At 40.0% G+C, this 18,632-nt stretch overlaps 1 pseudogene; it reads left to right on the top strand.

Annotated features, from left to right (window-relative positions):
• Positions 1-11,076: 11,076 nt before the first annotated feature.
• Positions 11,077-17,875, top strand: LOC113896360 (annotated as a pseudogene).
• The last annotated feature ends 757 nt before the right edge of the window (positions 17,876-18,632 follow it).

The following is an 18,632-nucleotide window of genomic DNA, read 5'->3' on the forward strand; positions in this document are numbered from 1 at the left end:
CCACTCCATTTCTTCTGAGGGATTCCTGCCCACAGTAGTAGATATAATGGTCATCTGAGTTAAATTTAACCATTCCAGTCCATTTCAGTTCACTGATTCCTAGAATGTCATTGCTACGAACAAAGCTAGTGGAGGTGATGGAATTCCAGTTGAGCTATTGCAAATCCTGAAATATGATGCTGTGAAAGTGCTGCACTCAAGATGCCAGCAAATTTGGAAAACTCAGCAATGGCCACAGGACTGGAAAAGGTCAGTTTTCATTCCATTCCCAAAGAAAGGCAAGGCCAAAGAATGATCAAACTACTGCACAATTGCACTCATGTCACATGCTAGTAAAGTAATGCTCAAAATTCTCCAAGCCAGGCTTCAGCAATATGTGAACCGTGAACTTACTTATGTTCAAGCTGGTTTTAGAAAAGGCAGAGGAACCGGAGACCAAATTGCCAACATCCGCTGGATCATGGAAAAAGCAAGAGAGTTCCAGAAAACCATCGATTTCTGCTTTATTGACTATACCAAAGCCTTTGACTATGTGGATCACAATAAACTGTGGAAAATTCTTCAAGAGACGGGAATACCAGACCACCTGATCTGCCTCTTGAGAAATTTGAATGCAGGTCAGGAAGCAACAGTTAGAACTGGACATGAAACAACAGACTGGTTCCAAATAGGAAAAGGAGTACGTCAAGGCTGTATATTGTCACCCTGCTTATTTAACTTATATGCAGAGTACATCATGAGAAACGCTAGACTGGAAGAAACACAAGCTGGAATCAAGATTGCTGGGAAAAATATCAATAACCTCAGATATGCAGATGACACCACCCTTATGGCAGAAAATGAAGAGGAACTCAAAAGCCTCTTGATGAAAGTGGAGAGTGAAAAAGTTGGCTTAAAGCTCAACACTCAGAAAACGAAGATCATGGCATCCGGTCCCATCACTTCATAGGAAATAGATGGGGAAACAGTGGAAACGGTGTTAGACTTTATTTTTCTGGGCTCCAAAATCACTACAGATGGTGACTCCAGCCATGAAATTAAAAGACGCTTACTCCTTGGAAGGAAAGTTATGACCAACCTAGATAGCATATTCAAAAGCAGAGACATTACTTTGCCAACAAAGGTTCGTCTAGTCAAGGCTATGGTTTTTCCTGTGGTCATGTATGGATGTGAGAGTCGGACTGTCAAGAAGGCTGATCACCAAAGAATTGATGCTTTTGAACTGTGGTGTTGGAGAAGACACTTGAGAGTCCCTTGGACTGCAAGGAGATCCAACCAGTCCATTCTGAAGGAGATCAGCCCTGGGATTTCTTTCGAAGGAATGATACTAAAGCTGAAATTCCAGTACTTTGGCCACCTCATGCAAAGAGATGACTCATTGGAAAAGACTCTGATGCTGGGAGGGATTGGGGGCAGGAGGAGATGGGGATTACAGAGGATGAGATGGCTGGATGGCATTGCTGACTCCATGGACGTGAGTCTGAGTGAACTCCGGGAGTTGGTGATGGACAGGGAGGCCTGGCGTGCTGCGATTCATGGGGTCGCAAAGAGTAGGACACGACTGAGCGACTGATCTGATCTGATCTGACCTGAGTAGGTTATAAAAGTGAAAATTAAAGGAGTAATAGAGGACTTAAAATTTTTTAAAAAATTAAAAAAGAAAAGAAAGAAAGAAAGAATGTTCGTAAAAATAGTAAAAATATATCTAGGACTTTCTCTGGTGGTGTTGTGGGTATTGTGGGGTCAGTTCATTTTCGGCTAGTTCCTTGGTTGACTTATATTTCTCAAGATCTATGGGCCCTTTCTTATGTAGTCAGTACTAACCACAGGGTTTTAATCTATTGCACCTGTCGCTTCCAAGGTGGTTCCCTCTGTTTTAGCTTCTTCTGTTTGCTGGTCTCTTCAGTGTCTGATTTCCGCCCTGACACAAATGGGGTGGTGGTGGACACTTTTTTTTTTAGGCTCACTTGTTCAGTCGCGCTGTAGGGAGGGAGGGACGCTGCAAACAAATAACACTGGCGTGTGCTCGCAGTGCCTCAGCCACTAAGGACCTGCCCCGCTCATGGCATGTGTACCCTCCCTGCCCACACTGCTCAGGCTCTGGGTTGCTCTGCCGGGAACCATCCAAGGCCAGCCCTGGGCTGCATGCACCTCCCAGGTCTAAGCCGCTCAGGTTCAGGCACTCGGTTAGTCTTCAGAGGCGCAAACTCGGTTGAGCCTGCGTTTTGTGCCCTTCCCAGGTCCAAGCAGCTCAGGTGATGGGGTGTTTGGCGAGTGCGGTCGCTGCGACTTATCGCCTCCCCACCACTTGGTTTTCTGGGTGTACAACCGGCGCACCTTCTCAGGCGGATGTTGACCGTCCAGAACCCCAAGAAGTCTTAGTTAGCAAAGAAGCCTGCTTACAGTTTTATAGATAATGTCTCTCTGGGGCTGCGATTGCCCCCATCCGGCTCTGGCTGCCTGCCACCAGAGGGGGATAGTTTGCAGCTGGCTATCTCTGTTCAGTCTTTGTTCTGTGCATGAGCCTGGCAGTGTCTTAGGTTAGGGCTGGCTTTTCGCGTGGTAGTTATCCCCGCAGTCTGGTTTTGCTAGCCCAAGTTATTTCACTCAGATAGCGCTCGGGGTATTCAGGCCAGTTTCTTACTCTAAGCGATGTAGTCCGCGCCTCCCTGCCCAGCCCCCGCTTGCTAGTGGCGGGTGCAGGCATCTGCACTGCTTCTCCACTGGGGGAGTTGCCGTTGGGCTCGAAATTTGTGGGTTTTAATTGTTTATTTATTTTTCCTCCCTGTTATGTTGTCCTCTGTGCTTCCAAGGCTCGGCACAGACTCGGCAGTGAGAGTGTTTCCTGGTGTTTGGAAACTTCTCTCTTTGTAAGACTGCCTTCCCGGGATGGAGCTCTGTCCCTCCCTCTTTTGTCTCCTTTTTTGTCTTTTATATTTTTTCCTACCTCCTTTCAAAGACAATGGGCTGCTTTTTTGGGTGCCTGATGTCCTCTGCCGGCTTTCAGAAGTTGTTTTGTGGAATTTGCTTGGCGTTTAAATGTTCTTTTGATGAATTTGTTCGGGAGAAAGTGGTCTCCCCATCCTATTCCTCCACCATCTTAGCTCCTCCTCTAGTTTTCCTGTCTTTTTATATTATTCTTCAGGTTTTAGTTCTTGATTTGTAGTTACCTTTTGTATTATGGTATAGTGGCTAATAAAAATAAAGTCTTTAAAATTTTTTCTTTTAATATATTGAAAATTTACAATTTTTCTGTAGCCCTTATGTATTTTCTCTGTGTATGTGCCTAGTCGCTTCAATCATGTCTGACTCTTTGGGACCCCATGGCCTGTAGCCCGCCAGGCTTCTCTGTCCATTGGGATTCTCCAGGCAAGAATACTGGAGTGGGTTGCTGTGCCCTCCTCCAGGGGATCTTCCCAACACAGGGATCGAACCTAGGTCTACCACATTGTAAGTGGATTCTGAGCCACCGTCTGAGCCACCAGGGAAGCCCATATGTTTTCCATAGTAAATTCTATTTTTCAAATCTCTGCATGCAGTTTTGTGTGAGGATGCATGCCTCTGCTTATCAACATTGGCTTTTATCTAAATCATCTGGGAAGCTTAAAAATACTGATCACTGGGTCTCACCACCAGATATTCCTATTTAACTGACTTGGGTATGGTCTTGAGTACGAGGATTTAAAAAGTACTCAGGTGTTTCTACTGTATGGCCGACATAGAAAACTACTGAGGTAAGTCAGGTGTTTCACTCAAAGGTGACCTCTAAACCTTGGGTCCTAACTGCTCATGCACAAATGTTCAAGATCTGAAAGAGATCAGAGGTTGGAGGGGCAAGATATAAAGAGCCTCTACTCTAGCACGAGACAATGTGTTTACACATTGTTTCTGATAATTTTCTTCATTTAGCTTCTCTACATCATACCACCTGGGCTTTGCTTTGGATTAGGGGACTTGAAATCACTGCTCTATTCTCCATCTTGTCGTCACCTTACATACTTTCTGTAGTGGTCAGTAAAACCCCTGTGCCCTTAAAGTTCACCTGGTCCCTTCATACCCTTCAAACCCTTGGGACATTAACTTCAACCTTCACTTAGGATTCCTATGTTACTTCTTTATTCTTTCTTGCCTTTCAGTCCTTCAGTAATTCTTTAACCAACTTTACTCTATTAAATTTTCTCACTCAAAGAACTAATTTCATTATTCCTGGCCAGTGGCCACTCAGCCACACAAAATAAATAAATAATGCTATTTTTAGCAACATGGATAGACCTAGAGGTTGTTCTACTGGGTAAAGTACATCAGAGAAAGACAAATATCATATGATATCACTTATACATGGGATTTTAAAAACAGGCACAAATAAACCTATCTGCAAAACAGAAATAGTGGGGTTCAGGAGGGAGGGGACATGCATGCCTATGGCTGATTCATGTTGATGTATGGCAGAGGCTATCACAATATTGTAAAGTAATTATCCTCCAATTAAATTAACTTAAAAAAGGAAAGAAAACAAAAGGTTAAGACTCACAGAATATAGGTTGGGGTTTGAAAAGTACTACAAATAACAAAGGGACAAAAAGTGAGGATAGAAATTTCTCAATTTCATTTCACATGGTGAAAACATTCCCATTTCCTGAAAAGATACTCATGTTTGTGAAGAGGAATTGGGAAAAGGTAATCACTAATTTTATTATATGCACATCAGTATCTGTGTCTTTCATACACCATGTCCTGTACACACATCTTTGGCAGTGACTCTGGTATCATATCCCTTCTACCCAATATGCCATGAGTTTAGGTTAATACTATTTTTGCTACTGTCCAAATGTTTTAAATGATTCCAAATCTCACTTCCACTTTCTCTAATCCACCTCTGCTTACTTACCACTTAGTAAAGGACACTTATCATGAGAACTGGGAAAAGTACAAAGCATATGTCCCATTTTTGGTCCAAACATAACTAGTACTGGTTTTCATATCGCATGTGCTGGAAATCATGTTTGTTACTGATGGTCAGTTGCTTCAGTTGTGTCTGACTCTTTGTGACCCCATGGACTGTAGCCTGCCAGGCTACTCTGTCCATGAGATTTCCCAGGCAAGAATACTGGAGTGGTTTGCCATTTCCTCCTCCAAGGGATCTTCTCAACCCAGGAATTGAACCCACGTCTCCTGCATTGGCAGGTGGATTCTTTACCACTGCACCACCTGAGATGCCCTTTTGTCACTGAACCTAGTACCTTATCTTATCTATTCTATTCATTATCGAATAACTTCTGTTTAATAACATATTTTTGCACTGGACTCATTATTTTAAATGCCTCAACACTCAGTCTCTCTCTCTCTCTCATATCCACTTCTACATATCTGCCATGTGCTCTTGACTAATTGGTCCCATCACTTTTTGGAAAATAGATGGGGAAACAATGGAAACAGTGACAGACTTTATTTTCTTGGGCTCCAAAATCTCTGTAAATGGTGAATGCAGACATGAAATTAAAAGACACTTACTCCTTGGAAGAAAAGCAATGACAACCCTAGACAGCGTATTAAAAAGCAGAGACATCACTTTCCTGACCAAGGTCCATATAGTCAAAGCTATGGTTTTTCCAGAAATTATATATGGATGTGAGAGCTAGACAATAGAAAGGACTGGGTGCTGAAGAACTGATCCCTTTGAACTATGGTGCTGAAGAAGATTCTTGAGCATCCTTTGGACAGCAAGGAGATCAAACCACTCAATCCTAAAAGAAACCAGCCCTGAATATTCATTGGAAGGACTGTATTGAAGCTGAAGCTCCAATCCTTTGGCCACCTAATGCTAATAGCTGACTCATTGGAAAAGACCCTGATGCTGGGAAAGATTGAGGGCAGGAGGAGAAGGGGAAGACAGAGGATGAGATGGTTGGATGGCATCACCAACTCAAGAGGCATGAGTTTGAGCAAACTGTGGAAGATGGTGAAAGACAGGGAAGCCTGGCATGCTAAGTTCATAGGGTCACAAAGAGTCAGATCAGACTGAGCGACTGAACAACCACTCCCCTAACAATATTCTCTGTTTCTTATTCCCACACAGGTAACTAACATCCTTTCCTGGATATTGAATTTGAATTTGGTATAAATTAAAGTTTTCTTCATATTGTTTAATGATAAACCATTCTCTGCATTCCTCAGCACAGAGGTCTGTGAGTCAGAAAGGCTGCACGGACAGGATTTAGAAGGTTACATCACACTACTACCTGCTTACATCTCACTTTATCCACTAGAAGAAAACAGATAAGCAAAGACCATACTTTATTAAAGTCTTCAAGAGTTGAGAGCACAAAAAAATGTGAAGAAAATATGTTCTGGAGTAAGTTGATTCCTCTTTAGTGAGAATAAATTAGATTCACTGGGAGCGTTTGTTACATCTGTCAATGAAATGGCTGCATATTGGTCTGATGTTGATGGAGGCGCTCTCCTAGTGTATCAGAAAACAGGGGTCAACTTGAGACTGCATGACCTTAAGCTGTAGAGTGAGGTCTGCAGAAGTATTCAGTGAAGGGAAAGGTCTACCCATATGCTAATCTCTGTCCAGGGAATTTTTGTTGATATTATGGTGGTTCAATGAATTTGGGAATATACAGGAAAGCAGATGGACAGGATTTGAGTCTTGAATTGCTTGGAGAACAAAGTCCTTATAGTGGATGAGGCCTGTGTGGTGGGCAGGATCTGAGACGATCTCACTGATCCCAACTCTTGTTATTACAGTGTATTTCCTGCCCATTGACTTGAATTGCATATAGTGACTCAATTATAACAATGAGAAAGAAATTTTGGGAAGTCATGACAGGCATTAGATAAAAAGATAAATCTGGCTTTCTTCTTGCTGCTTCTCTCTTTCTCTTTTGGTTGATAGAACCCAACTTCTATGTTGTGCTCTACTCCTTCAGGGGCCCATGTAACAAGGAATTTCTAAATTCTCTGAATAATATCCTGGGTACTTGTGAATCCTACCAAAAGCCCTGTGAGTGAGCTTGAAAGTGATCCTCTGTTCATCAAGACTTCAACTGCCTGCAACCCCAACCAATATCTTGGAGGTGCTCTGAAGTATTTCAGCAAATTTCAGTTACCAAATAATAAGTAAAAACTAAAGACTTTCCTTTTTTTTAATACTGAGCTTGCATGAGCTGTTCGTATATTTGGGAGATCAATTTCTTGTGGGTTGCTCCATTTGCAAATATTTTCTCCCATTCTGAGGATTGTCTTTTTGTTTTGTTTATGGTTTCCTTTGCTGTTCAAAAGTTTTTAAGTTTAATTAGGTCCCATTTGTTTATTTTTGTTTTTACTTTCAGTACTCCAGAAGGTAGATCAAAAAAAGATGCTGCTGCAATTTGTGTCAGAGAGTGTTCTGCCTCATTTTTCTTCTAATAGTTTTATATTATAGTAACTTGTATTAAATTTAGGTCTTCAGTCCATTTCACATTAACAATCAAATTTTTAAAAATGAGCAGAAAAAAAAATGAGCAGAAAATCTAAATAGACATTTCTCCAAAGAAGCCATACAGATGGCTAAAAAGCATATGTTGACAATAAGTTCTTTTTTTTTTCTTTTTCTTTTATTATATGGTTTACTACCTGGGAGAATAAAAAAGCCATTTTAATTGTGAAATTATTAAATGTAAGATTTGTCTAACTTTTAAAATATTATATGCTGTATCACTCCTGATATAAATTTATTGTTTGCATAATTAAAAAAATAGAAAGCACATGAAAAGAGGATCAACATCACTAATTACTGGAGAAATGCAAATCAAAACTATAATGAAATATCCCCTCACACCAGTCAGAATGACAATCATCAAAAAATCAATTCTTCAATGCTCAGCTTCCTTTATAGTCCAACTCTCACATCCATACACGACTACTGGAAAAACCATAGCCTTGACTAGACAGACATTTGTTGGCAAAGTAATGTCTCTGCTTTTGAATATGCTATCTAGGTTGGTCATAACTTTCCTTCCAAGGAAAGTTTTTTAATTTCATGGTGGCAATCACCATCTTCAGTGATTTTGGAGCCCAGAAAAACAAAGTCTGACACTGTTTCCACTGTTACCCCATCTATTTGCCATGAAGTGATGGGACCAGATGCCATGATCTTCGTTTTCTGAATGTTGAGCTTTAAGTGAACTTTTTCCACTCTCCTCTTTCACTTTCATCAAGAGGCTTTTTAGTTCCTCTTCACTTTCTGCCATAAGGGTGGTGTCATCTGCATATCTGAGCTTATTGATATTTCTCCCCCCAATCTTGATTCCAGCTTGTGCTTCTTCCAGCCCAGTGTTTCTCATGATGTACTCTGCATAGAAGTTAAATAAGCAGGGTGACAATATACAGCCTTGACGTACTCCTTTTCCTATTTGGAACCAGTCTGTTGTTCCATGCCCAGTTCTAACTGTTGCTTCCTGACCTGCACACACGTTTCTCAAGAGGCAGGTCAGGTGGTCTGGTATGCCCATCTCTTTCAGAATTTTCCACAGTTTATGGTGATCCACACAGTCAAAGGCTTTGTCATAGTCAATAAAGCAGAAATAGATGTTTTTCTGGAACTCTCTTGCTTTTTTAATGATCCAGCGGATGTTGGTAATTTACTCATCCATAAAAAGAATGAAATAATGTCATTTACAGCAAAATGGATGGACCTAGAGATTGTCATACTAAGTGAAGTAAGTCAGACAGAGAAAATCAAGTATCATGGTGTCACTTATATGTGGAATCTTAAAAAAAGGTACAAATCAATTTATCTATAAATAGAAATAGACTTACAGATGTAGAAACTAAACTTATAGTTACTATGGGGTAATGAAGGGATAGGGATACATGGGAGATTGGGACTGACATATATACACAACTATATATAATAATATATAACTAATATGGACCTACTGTATAGCATAGGGAACTCTTTTCAATACCCTGTAGTGACTAATGTGGGAGAAATCTAAAAAACAGTAGGTATATATGATGTATAAATGATTCACTTTCCTGTACACCTGAAACTAACACACCATTGTAAATCATTTATATTCAATAAATTAAAAAAATAAAATCATTTTTCTAATATGGCAACATAATTCCGTTAGAGAAAAACTCAGAAACAAAGACTCATTCAAATTAGAGACAAAATGTAAATCTTCACGATATAAAATGTCATTCAAAGCAAGGAGTAAGGCAATGAAAATAAAAATTTATACTTACTTACAGACAACTATTAACTGAGAAAATGGAAAGGGTATCATATCCTTGGTATAGAAGTCCTAATACACCTAGATTTCATGATAAATAAAGTGGACTTACAAATATCAAAATCACACATTGTGTGATTAAATTGAGAAAAAAGTCTGAATTTTACGTTATCCTCGCACAACTTGGAAGTAAGAAGTAAAGAGGAGAGGTGCACAACCACCTGAGGAGAGGAGGAACATTCCCAGGACATTCACTTTTCTCCTTTTCTTGTTCTGTTAATATTAACAAGTCTCCAGAGATTGGGACAACATGGACCATCTGGCTAATGATGAGCTTTGGGCACTGAGCTCTAAGGTCATACCACTGAAAATAATTGGCCAGTGCCTCCAGTTCTTTAGTTTGCCTGTTCTAATATTGGGAGTCCACACCTATGTCTCCATCCTTTGGAGGAACCTGCATCAGAAGGTCCAATCTGAGTGTGTCTTCCTTCCTCTCCTGAGGAGGGACCTGAGACTTCATCACACACCAGGCAGGAGAGAGGCAGAGTCTGTGGTCCTTGGTCCTGCTTCAGCAGAGATGCAGCCCAGCCCAGTAAGTGCTGAGGGAGACAGTAATTGACAGAAGGACTGTTTGAGCATTCTTTCCCCCTCAAGAGCAGCAAACATAATAGTTTTCATAAAAGGTAGGAAGGCACCCATCTACATGGTTTTGGAATAGAGACTTTTGAAATTTATCTATTAGGTTCTGGTTGGCATATGCAGAACTCTCATTCAGAGTTCTGCATATGCCTTACTTGTTCTGGTTCTGTCTGGCATCCTTCCCACAAGAGCAGCTAATGGGTCTGTAAACTTCCCTTCACTCATTTAAATCATATGAAAGCAGTGATGAGAATGAGGAGGATAAAACTGATCATAACATCATGTACTGTTGTTCAAGGCTTCTTAAGTGTCAGACTCTGAGGTACGTTTTATGTTTCTTGTTCGATTCTGTCTGCATAATCTCTCCCAAATTGTTAGTGCACACATTATTATAATTTTAAAAAGAGGAAAGAGGCACAGCATTTTATGTCACATCTACCAGTTCATGAGTTAGAAAGTATTAAAGCCAAATCTGAAGCCTGTCAATCTGGGGAGACTGACTCCAGACACATGGCATCTGGGCAGTCTTCCCCTTTTCACCCAAACAGCCCTGTCACTTCCTGGCACTCCCTGCTTACTGTGCCCTTCCCCTTGGAATTTCCTGGAGGACACAATGTTGGGGAGTAGGTGGCACTTGCCTCATCAACTATGGGAAGAACGTCTGAAGTCACAGACGAAGCCATAGAAATAATTGGCACCTAATACTTTAGGGTAGATCTCTGTTGATGCTGTTCTGTGATTTCACTTCACCTGTCCACTGTCTCTTCTACAGTTATAATGAGCTAAGTCAATCACAAAAGGAGACACAAAATCAGTCTTGTGGTCCAGACTTATGCAGGAAAATGAAAATGCTTAAAATAATATACTCCAGATGCATCTGTAGTTATACCTCTCTACCTCTGCTGAAAACTTTCAGAAAGTCTGAAAATGAAATTCAGGGCATGGGACTCAGAGAAGAAAACCTTAATTTTGTTTGTTTGTTTGTTTGTGTTTTTTTTGAAATTTTTTTAAAAATTTTATTTTATTTTTAAACTTTACAATATTGTATTAGTTTTGCCAAATATCGAAATGAATCCGCCACAGGTATTCCTGTGTTCTCCATCCTGAACCCTCCTCCCTCCCCCCTCCCCATACCCTCCCGCTGGGTTGTCCCAGTGCACCAGCCCCAGGCATCCAGTATCGTGCATCGAACCTGGACTGGTGACTCGTTTCATACATGATATTATACATGTTTCAATGCCATTCTCCCAAATCTCCCCACCCTCTCCGTCTCCCACAGAGTCCATAAGACTGATCTATACATCAGTGTCTCTTTTGCTGTCTCGTACACAGGGTTATTGTTACTATCTTTCTAAATTCCATATATATGCGTTAGTACACTGTATTGGTGTTTTTCCTTCTGGCTTACTTCACTCTGTATAATAGGCTCCAGTTTCATCCACCTCATTAGAACTGATTCAAATGAATTCTTTTTAATGGCTGAGTAATACTCCATTGTGTATATGTACCACAGCTTTCTTATCCATTCATCTGCTGATAATAGCATCTGCAGCATTTAGTCACTGAGAAGTCATTGAAGAGATTTTCATGAATATGAGGGGAATAAAAGAGAAAAGAATAGGACATGTATATTTTAATGCATGGGCTGAGACTTATTTTAGGGTTTCATGTTAACTGTGCTCCAGCTCTGAGATAGGAAAGGCTTTGATCTCTCTGCTATATACTCCATGATACATCATTACATTTTGGGCATTGTATTTTATTAATAAACATACATGCCTGCTAACTCGCTTCAGTTGTGTCCAACTATTTGCAACGCCATGGACTGTAGTCCACCAGACCCCTCTGTCCATGGAGTTTTGCAGGCAAGAATACTGGAATGCGTTGCCATGCCCTCCTCCAAGGGATCTTTCTGATCCAGGGATCAAACCTGCATCTCATGTCTCCTGCATTGGCAGGTGGGTTCTTAACCACTAGTGCCTCTTGGGAAGCCCTATTAATAAGCACACTATCCCAATAATGATTAAAATTATTTATACAAATGACCAAATATTGTTTCTAATTTCCCTTTGGTGCCATATATGTTCTAGAGTGGGTGGTAGATCTTTATGTCCAAGAAGAAGAGAAGCACAGAGAGCTTGAGATATTTACACACATTTCACTTACAGGGGTGAAAGACCCAGGACTCAAATCACTGATCTGATTTTTCATGTACCAGCTCTCAGTCACCTCCACTGTGGCTCATGTGTTTCTTTTCAAACCTACTTGGGTCCCAGAGGTGAAAGGAAGGTAGAGAATTGTTTCGTCCCCTTTTGGTTCAGTGAGTATCTGTGAATCACTGGACTAAGGCCGCAGTTTACAGAGATCATAATGGCACTAACATGGATGACTATAAGGTTTTCAATGAATAATCATGCATTGCAGTACAGCTTTCAAATTTAAGGTTGAAAAGATTTCCTATATAAGGTGAAAATGTTATGAATGCAGTTGACAGAATGTTATTTTTGCACTGAAACAAATATAAGGAATTAGCTTCCCTGGTGGCTCAGACAACATAGAATCTACCTGTGATGCAGGAGGCCCGGGTTCAATCCCTGGGTCAGGAAGATCCCCTGGAGAAGGAAATGGCAACCCACTCTGCCAGGAGCCAGCATGGGAGTCCCCACCCATGACAAGGTCATGTGGGAGAGTTCTGGTGGGCAAGGCGAGCAAGAACTCGAGGGGTGCCCCTCTGGGCCTGCCTGAGTGTCTACCCCAAAACCAGAGTCTGTCTGTTTTACTGCTTCATGACTTTCACCAACTCCTCTGACAGTCATGGTAGGCTATCCCCGACCACCTTTTCTCTGAAGGAAATCAACTTAGAGCTCTAGCTAATTAGCCTCCTGGGCATAATAGGAGTGTTTCAATCCAAAGCCCTCAGACGGCTCTCTAATTTGCCTGACAGGTTTACCCGGACTCCTACAGCTATGCATACAATTGTTTACAGTCTCCCAACCGTGAGAGGCATGGGAAGCCTAAGATATTCAAATAGTATAGAGCCTCTTGGGGAGTTAGAAATTGTTAGAACTAGTAGAAGATTTCATTGTTGAACCAATGCTTGCTGCCAAGTTTCCACATCCCCTGTATTGTATCCTTAAAAATGTATTAATTAATATAGTTGGTACATAGGAAAAATAAGTAGTGGCCTTGGTGCTAACAACTTTAGACCCTTAAGGTAATAAATTCTTTCCTTGTTGTAAACCCACTGCACCTCTGCCCTATAGGAATGCAACTTTATCTAGCACCTTCGGAGGATGGCGCCAAACTTTAAAATAATTACTCTTAGAGAAAATAAGTCTCATGGTTGACAAACCTTTATCAGAGTCATAAAATGTTAACACGCCTTCTGGCCAGAAAATGATGTAAATCACCCAAACCATTTGTATACGATAAGCTTGCAGAAGAGAAAGCCTGGTCTCTATAAGGATCAAAGACTGCTGACTTCCCATGATTTCACCCCTCCTATTATTCTCTAGGCAGAACTTAAGGTATGTAAGGTCCCTTTGAAAATAAAGCTATGGGCCTTGCTCAAAGCTTGGTCTCCCGGTGTCGTTCTTTCTTGTTTCCTTTTCCTCCTTTTCTTTTCTGTTCTTCCTTCAGGACATTTAATTGGAGTGTGGGGGTCCTCTGGGACTACTTATTTGCCTGGGCTTCTAAGACCCACTCGAGAAGGCACCCAAGGTGGAGCACCTTCTGCTATTCGAGAGGGCGCCTGCGGCCTCCATAGTCAGAGCAAGTTCGGTGTCACGAACTTTATTGATTTCCTGCGTAAACCAGTTATTAATGAGCCTCTAAAATCTCTCAGCCTTTGCTATTATAATCGCCAACACCGTCCTCCTGAGGGAATCCCTGGATCCTGCCGGGGCTGGACTCTGGTACTACTCCAGTATTCTTGCCTGGAGAATCCCATGGACAGAGGAGCCTGGTGGGCTCCAGTCCATGGGATCACAAAGAGTCAGACATGACTGAGCACACACACACACCAAACTGGTTATGCACCCATTTTGAGAACTTAACTAATTGCCACTCACATGTTATGTACTAATTTCCATTTGTCTGAAACAGAGAGAGGTACAAGAATTTTCATAGGATTGTTGTAAGCAAAAACTGATATAAATAAAAAATAATATATGTAATGTAAACTAAATACTTATTTAATATATAAAATATATTAAATTATATATTACTGCATTTAAATGTGTAAAATTTGTTAAAGTGAAATTAATTTATATAAACTTACCAACTGAAGAAAATGGTATCTTTCCTTATGTAATAACATGTGTCAGGAAATTGTTTGATGTAGTTGTATGCACTTCACAAGAGGCTTAACCAAAATGTTGGGTAAAGAAGTGCATTCAGAGGCAATATGGATAGTATTCTATTTAGGGAAAAGTTTTTAAAAGCTGGTTATGCATAACGTCAAATGAATATTGACATTATGGAAACATTTACAAGGAAACATCTATCAAGTTCATCACACTAGTTACTTTTGGGGACATGTATGCAGAGAAATGGGATACAACTGAGATTCCAAAAGAAGTTAAATTTTATCATTAATGTTTCAAATTTCTATAATATGTGGAATCTGAAGCAATATTATTAAATGTTTATATTTTAAGAATAGGTAGGGTATTCATGCAATGGCACCCCACTCCAGTACTCTTGCCTGGAAAATCCCATGGACGGAGGAGCCTGGTAGGCTGCAGTCTATGGGGTCGCTGAGGGTCGGACACGACTGTGTGACTTCACTTTCACTTTTCACTTTCATGCATTGGAGAAGGAAATGGCAACCCACTCCAGTGTTCTTGCCTGGAGAATCCCAGGGACGGGGGAGCCCGGTGGGCTGCCATCTATGGGGTCGCACAGAGTCAGACATGACTGAAGTGACTTAGCAGCAGGGTATTCATGACAGTATTAATTGATAATATTCATGGAGATTTTTCTAAGTGTTGGGCAATATTCATTCTAAGGCAGTGTTGATCAAGCCCTGGTTCACAGAAGGGAGACCAAGACACTCGCCAGTAGAGATCCTGAAACTGGTTCTGGGCTGAAGTTGGGGTAACTAAGCATTTTTAAATGAGCACACATAAGTAATTGATGAAATGGAAGTGAGAATCACTGGTTTTTAAAAACTTTCTTGAATGGTATTATTCTGTAGGTTCAATTACTATCATAATTTCATAGATAAGGATACTGCAAGATGTGTTGGGATGATTCTATTTAAATCTTTTTAATGCATTCCCTTGTCATTGCAATATTATTTGAAATAGTGAAAATATGAATACATGTCTGTTGACAGATGAACAGGTAAAGAAAATATGGTGTGTATATAAACAATAGGATATTACTCAGCCATGAGGGGAGATATAGTTAGGGAGGGAATCAACATGTACACTCTGCTATATGCTTTTTTTGTTCTTTGTTACATTTATATTTTTAATTGATTTATTTATTTTACTGGAAGGTAATTAAAATATTATGATGGTTTTTGCCTTACATCAACATGATTTGGCCAAAGGTACACATGTACAACCAACAAGGACTTACTGTATAGCACAGGGAACTCTGCTCAATGTTATGTGGCAGCGGGGAGGGAAGGGGATTTTGAGGCAGAATGGATAGATTTATATGTATGGCTGAGTTCCTTTGCTGTTTGCCTGAAACTATCACAACATTGTTAACTGGCTATACTCCAATATAAAATAAGAAGTTTAAAAGAAAGAGCTGTAGTTTTGAGAACTGGTAGTGGAGAAGGTGGAGAAATGTTGGTCAAAGAATATAAACTTTTGTTATAAAATGAATACATTCTGGGGCTCTAATATGCAGTCTGATGACTATAGCTAATAATTTTGTATTGTGTGTTCTTGAAATCTGCTGTGAGAGGTCTGTTTAACTTACCACATAGGCGCGTGAGCACAAATAGAAGCTATGTAAGGTGACATATACATTAATTAATTTGATTGTGGGAGTTATTCACGATTTGTATTCGGTTAAATCATCATTTTAATGATGATTTTCATTTTTCAAAACCTCCTTTAAAAACCTTCATGTGGCACAACACAAATATATGCAATTTTGTCAATCATTCCAATAAACTGAAAACAAAAAAGCAAAACAATAAGGTAGTGTTATTTCACCAACACAGAATAGAGTCCAAAAGATCTAAAGTGGTCTCACACATTAGACATTTAAATGAGATGGTATGGAAACAAATAACACTGTATAAAATTAAAAAAAAAATTTCAAGAGCTTTTCTAAAATTTCATTATTGTTTAGTCATTGAAATGCTCTGTACACTAATGCTGTAATTATAGTTACTGATGCTGTATGATCATGTGCACTTAATTAACCCATGCAGATCAAAGTTTTCAGTACACTAAAGTCAAATGAAATATATACTAAGTGATTTTTAAAACAGAACCCTGATAACTGAGTAATTACTTATTTCATGAAGGAGGGAAGACAGAGAAACCAATAAAACTCTGAATATCACCTAAAAATGCTTTCTGACTGTGAACATTCATTTTTAATTTAGAATCCAGATGACCAAGTCCTTCATTTCATAGAGATTTAAAAAATATTCCAAATAAAGGAAATATCTAGAATTGAATTTAAATGAAATAAGATTTATACAAATATTTCATTTCTTTGAAGTATAATTTTTCGTAAAGGGGAAGGGAATTTCTCTTTCTGTATTATTTCTAAATAAGTAGGCTGTATTTAACTGAGATCATGGATGTTCTAGTTCCCTTTCACTTTTCTGTGAAGTTTTATAATCTAAGAGTTTATAGATAGACATGTATAACACAGAAATCAAGAAGGAAAAATTCTAAGCAAATGTAATTTGTCACAGTGAGAAATATTGTTGAAGGAACAGGGATATATAATCTTAGAAATAAGTTAGTTGAATCCAAAATATGGACACAGTGCTGCATGACTGACCATTTATGTATTTCCTGTTTTTCCAGTCCTCTTTTCTTTTTCCAAAGATATCCAACCTACATAGAACTGGAAATCTAACCAGTGTCTCAGAATTCTTCCTCCTGGGCCTCTCAGATGATCCAGAACTGGAGCCTTTGCTCTGTGTCCTGTTCCTGTCCATGTACCTGGTCACCGTGCTGGGGAACCTGCTCATCATATTAGCCATCACCTCTGACCCCCGCCTCCATACCCCCATGTACTTTTTCCTCTCCAACCTGTCCTTGGCTGACATCAGTTTCATCTCCACCACCATCCCTAAGATGATTGTGAACATCCAAAGTCACAGCAGAGTCATCTCCTATGCAGGCTGCCTGACACAGATGTCTACTTTTATCCTTTTTGGGTATATGGATTGTACTCTTCTTACCGTGATGGCCTATGACAGGTTTGTGGCCATCTGTCACCCACTGCACTACATGATCATCATGAACCCACGCCTCTGTTGCTCCTTAGTTTTGGTGTCCTTTTGTGTTAGCCTTTTGGACTCCCAGGTGCACAATATGATTGTGCTACAACTTTCCTGCTTCAAGAATGTAGAAATTTCTAGTTTCTTCTGTGACCCTTCCCAACTCCTCAACCTTGCCTGTTCTGACACACTCAAAAATAGTATAGTCAGGTATATTATTGGTGCCATGTCTGGTTTTATCCCTACCTCAGGGATCTTTTTCTCTTACTATAAAATTCTTGTCTCCATTCTGAGGGTCCCCTCATCAGGTGGGAGGTATAAAGCCTTCTCTACCTGTGGTTCTCACCTTGCAGTTGTTTGCTTATTTTATGGAACAGCCCTGGGTGAGTACCTCAGCTCAGCTCTTTCACAATCTCCCAGGAAGAATGCTGCAGCCTCGGTGATGTACACTGTGGTCACCCCCATGCTGAACCCCTTTGTCTACAGTCTGAGAAACTGGGGCATCAAAAGGGCCTTGTGGAGATTCCTTAGCAGAACAATCTCCTCTTAGGATCTGGCCACCCATTTGAGTGTAGTCTTGAAAATGTAGCAAAACTAAACCTGGAGATATAAAAATTCTACCTCTCTCATGTTATCAGTTTTGTAAGTCTTATGACCCCCTTGCCTTTCTTTGATTGACACCTGAATATTGCTTCTTTTTCATGGTTTAACATGACAGTAGGGACATTGAGGATCCTTTGTGTATCATAATCACTCCTTGACTGAATCTCATTATATCTACGGAGATTCAATAATTTTCTTTGGTGGTGCAAGCATCCTTGAAAGGTGAATCATTCCCTTTTTTTGCCACTTTATTTTTTATTTTTATTTTTTGACATATGGTGCTTTATTATTTCAAGATAGGTAAAATCTCAACTGAGAGATGAGAAAGGATTTATATAGAAGGTGCTGTGACTGATTGAACATGTCCACAGTGGTTTGTGAAGTTCTGTACTGGAGATTTCTCACTGGACGATGCTCCATGGTTGGGTAGACAAGTTGAAGTTGATAGCGATCAAATCAAGATACGAGGTGAGAAAATAGTTTGCACCAGCTTGATTATGTTTATTGCTTTAATATCTGGATTTCACATAAGTGAAAAAGCCTTCTTGATCGTATTTCTGCTTGTGATTCTCTACTTAAATGTAAGGAAAACGTTCTGTTTTTAAAACAAATTGTGACAGGTGATGTACAGTGGATACTGTACAGTAATGTAGAATGGAAGAGATCATGGTGCAAGTGAAATGAATCACCACCAACCACACCAAAGGCTGGTGTTCACCCAAAGAAGGTGATGTATATGGTGG

The sequence above is a fragment of the Bos indicus x Bos taurus genome, chromosome 7, assembly GCF_003369695.1.
Source record: "Bos indicus x Bos taurus breed Angus x Brahman F1 hybrid chromosome 7, Bos_hybrid_MaternalHap_v2.0, whole genome shotgun sequence".
In the NCBI taxonomy this organism is placed as follows: Eukaryota; Metazoa; Chordata; class Mammalia; order Artiodactyla; family Bovidae; genus Bos; species Bos indicus x Bos taurus.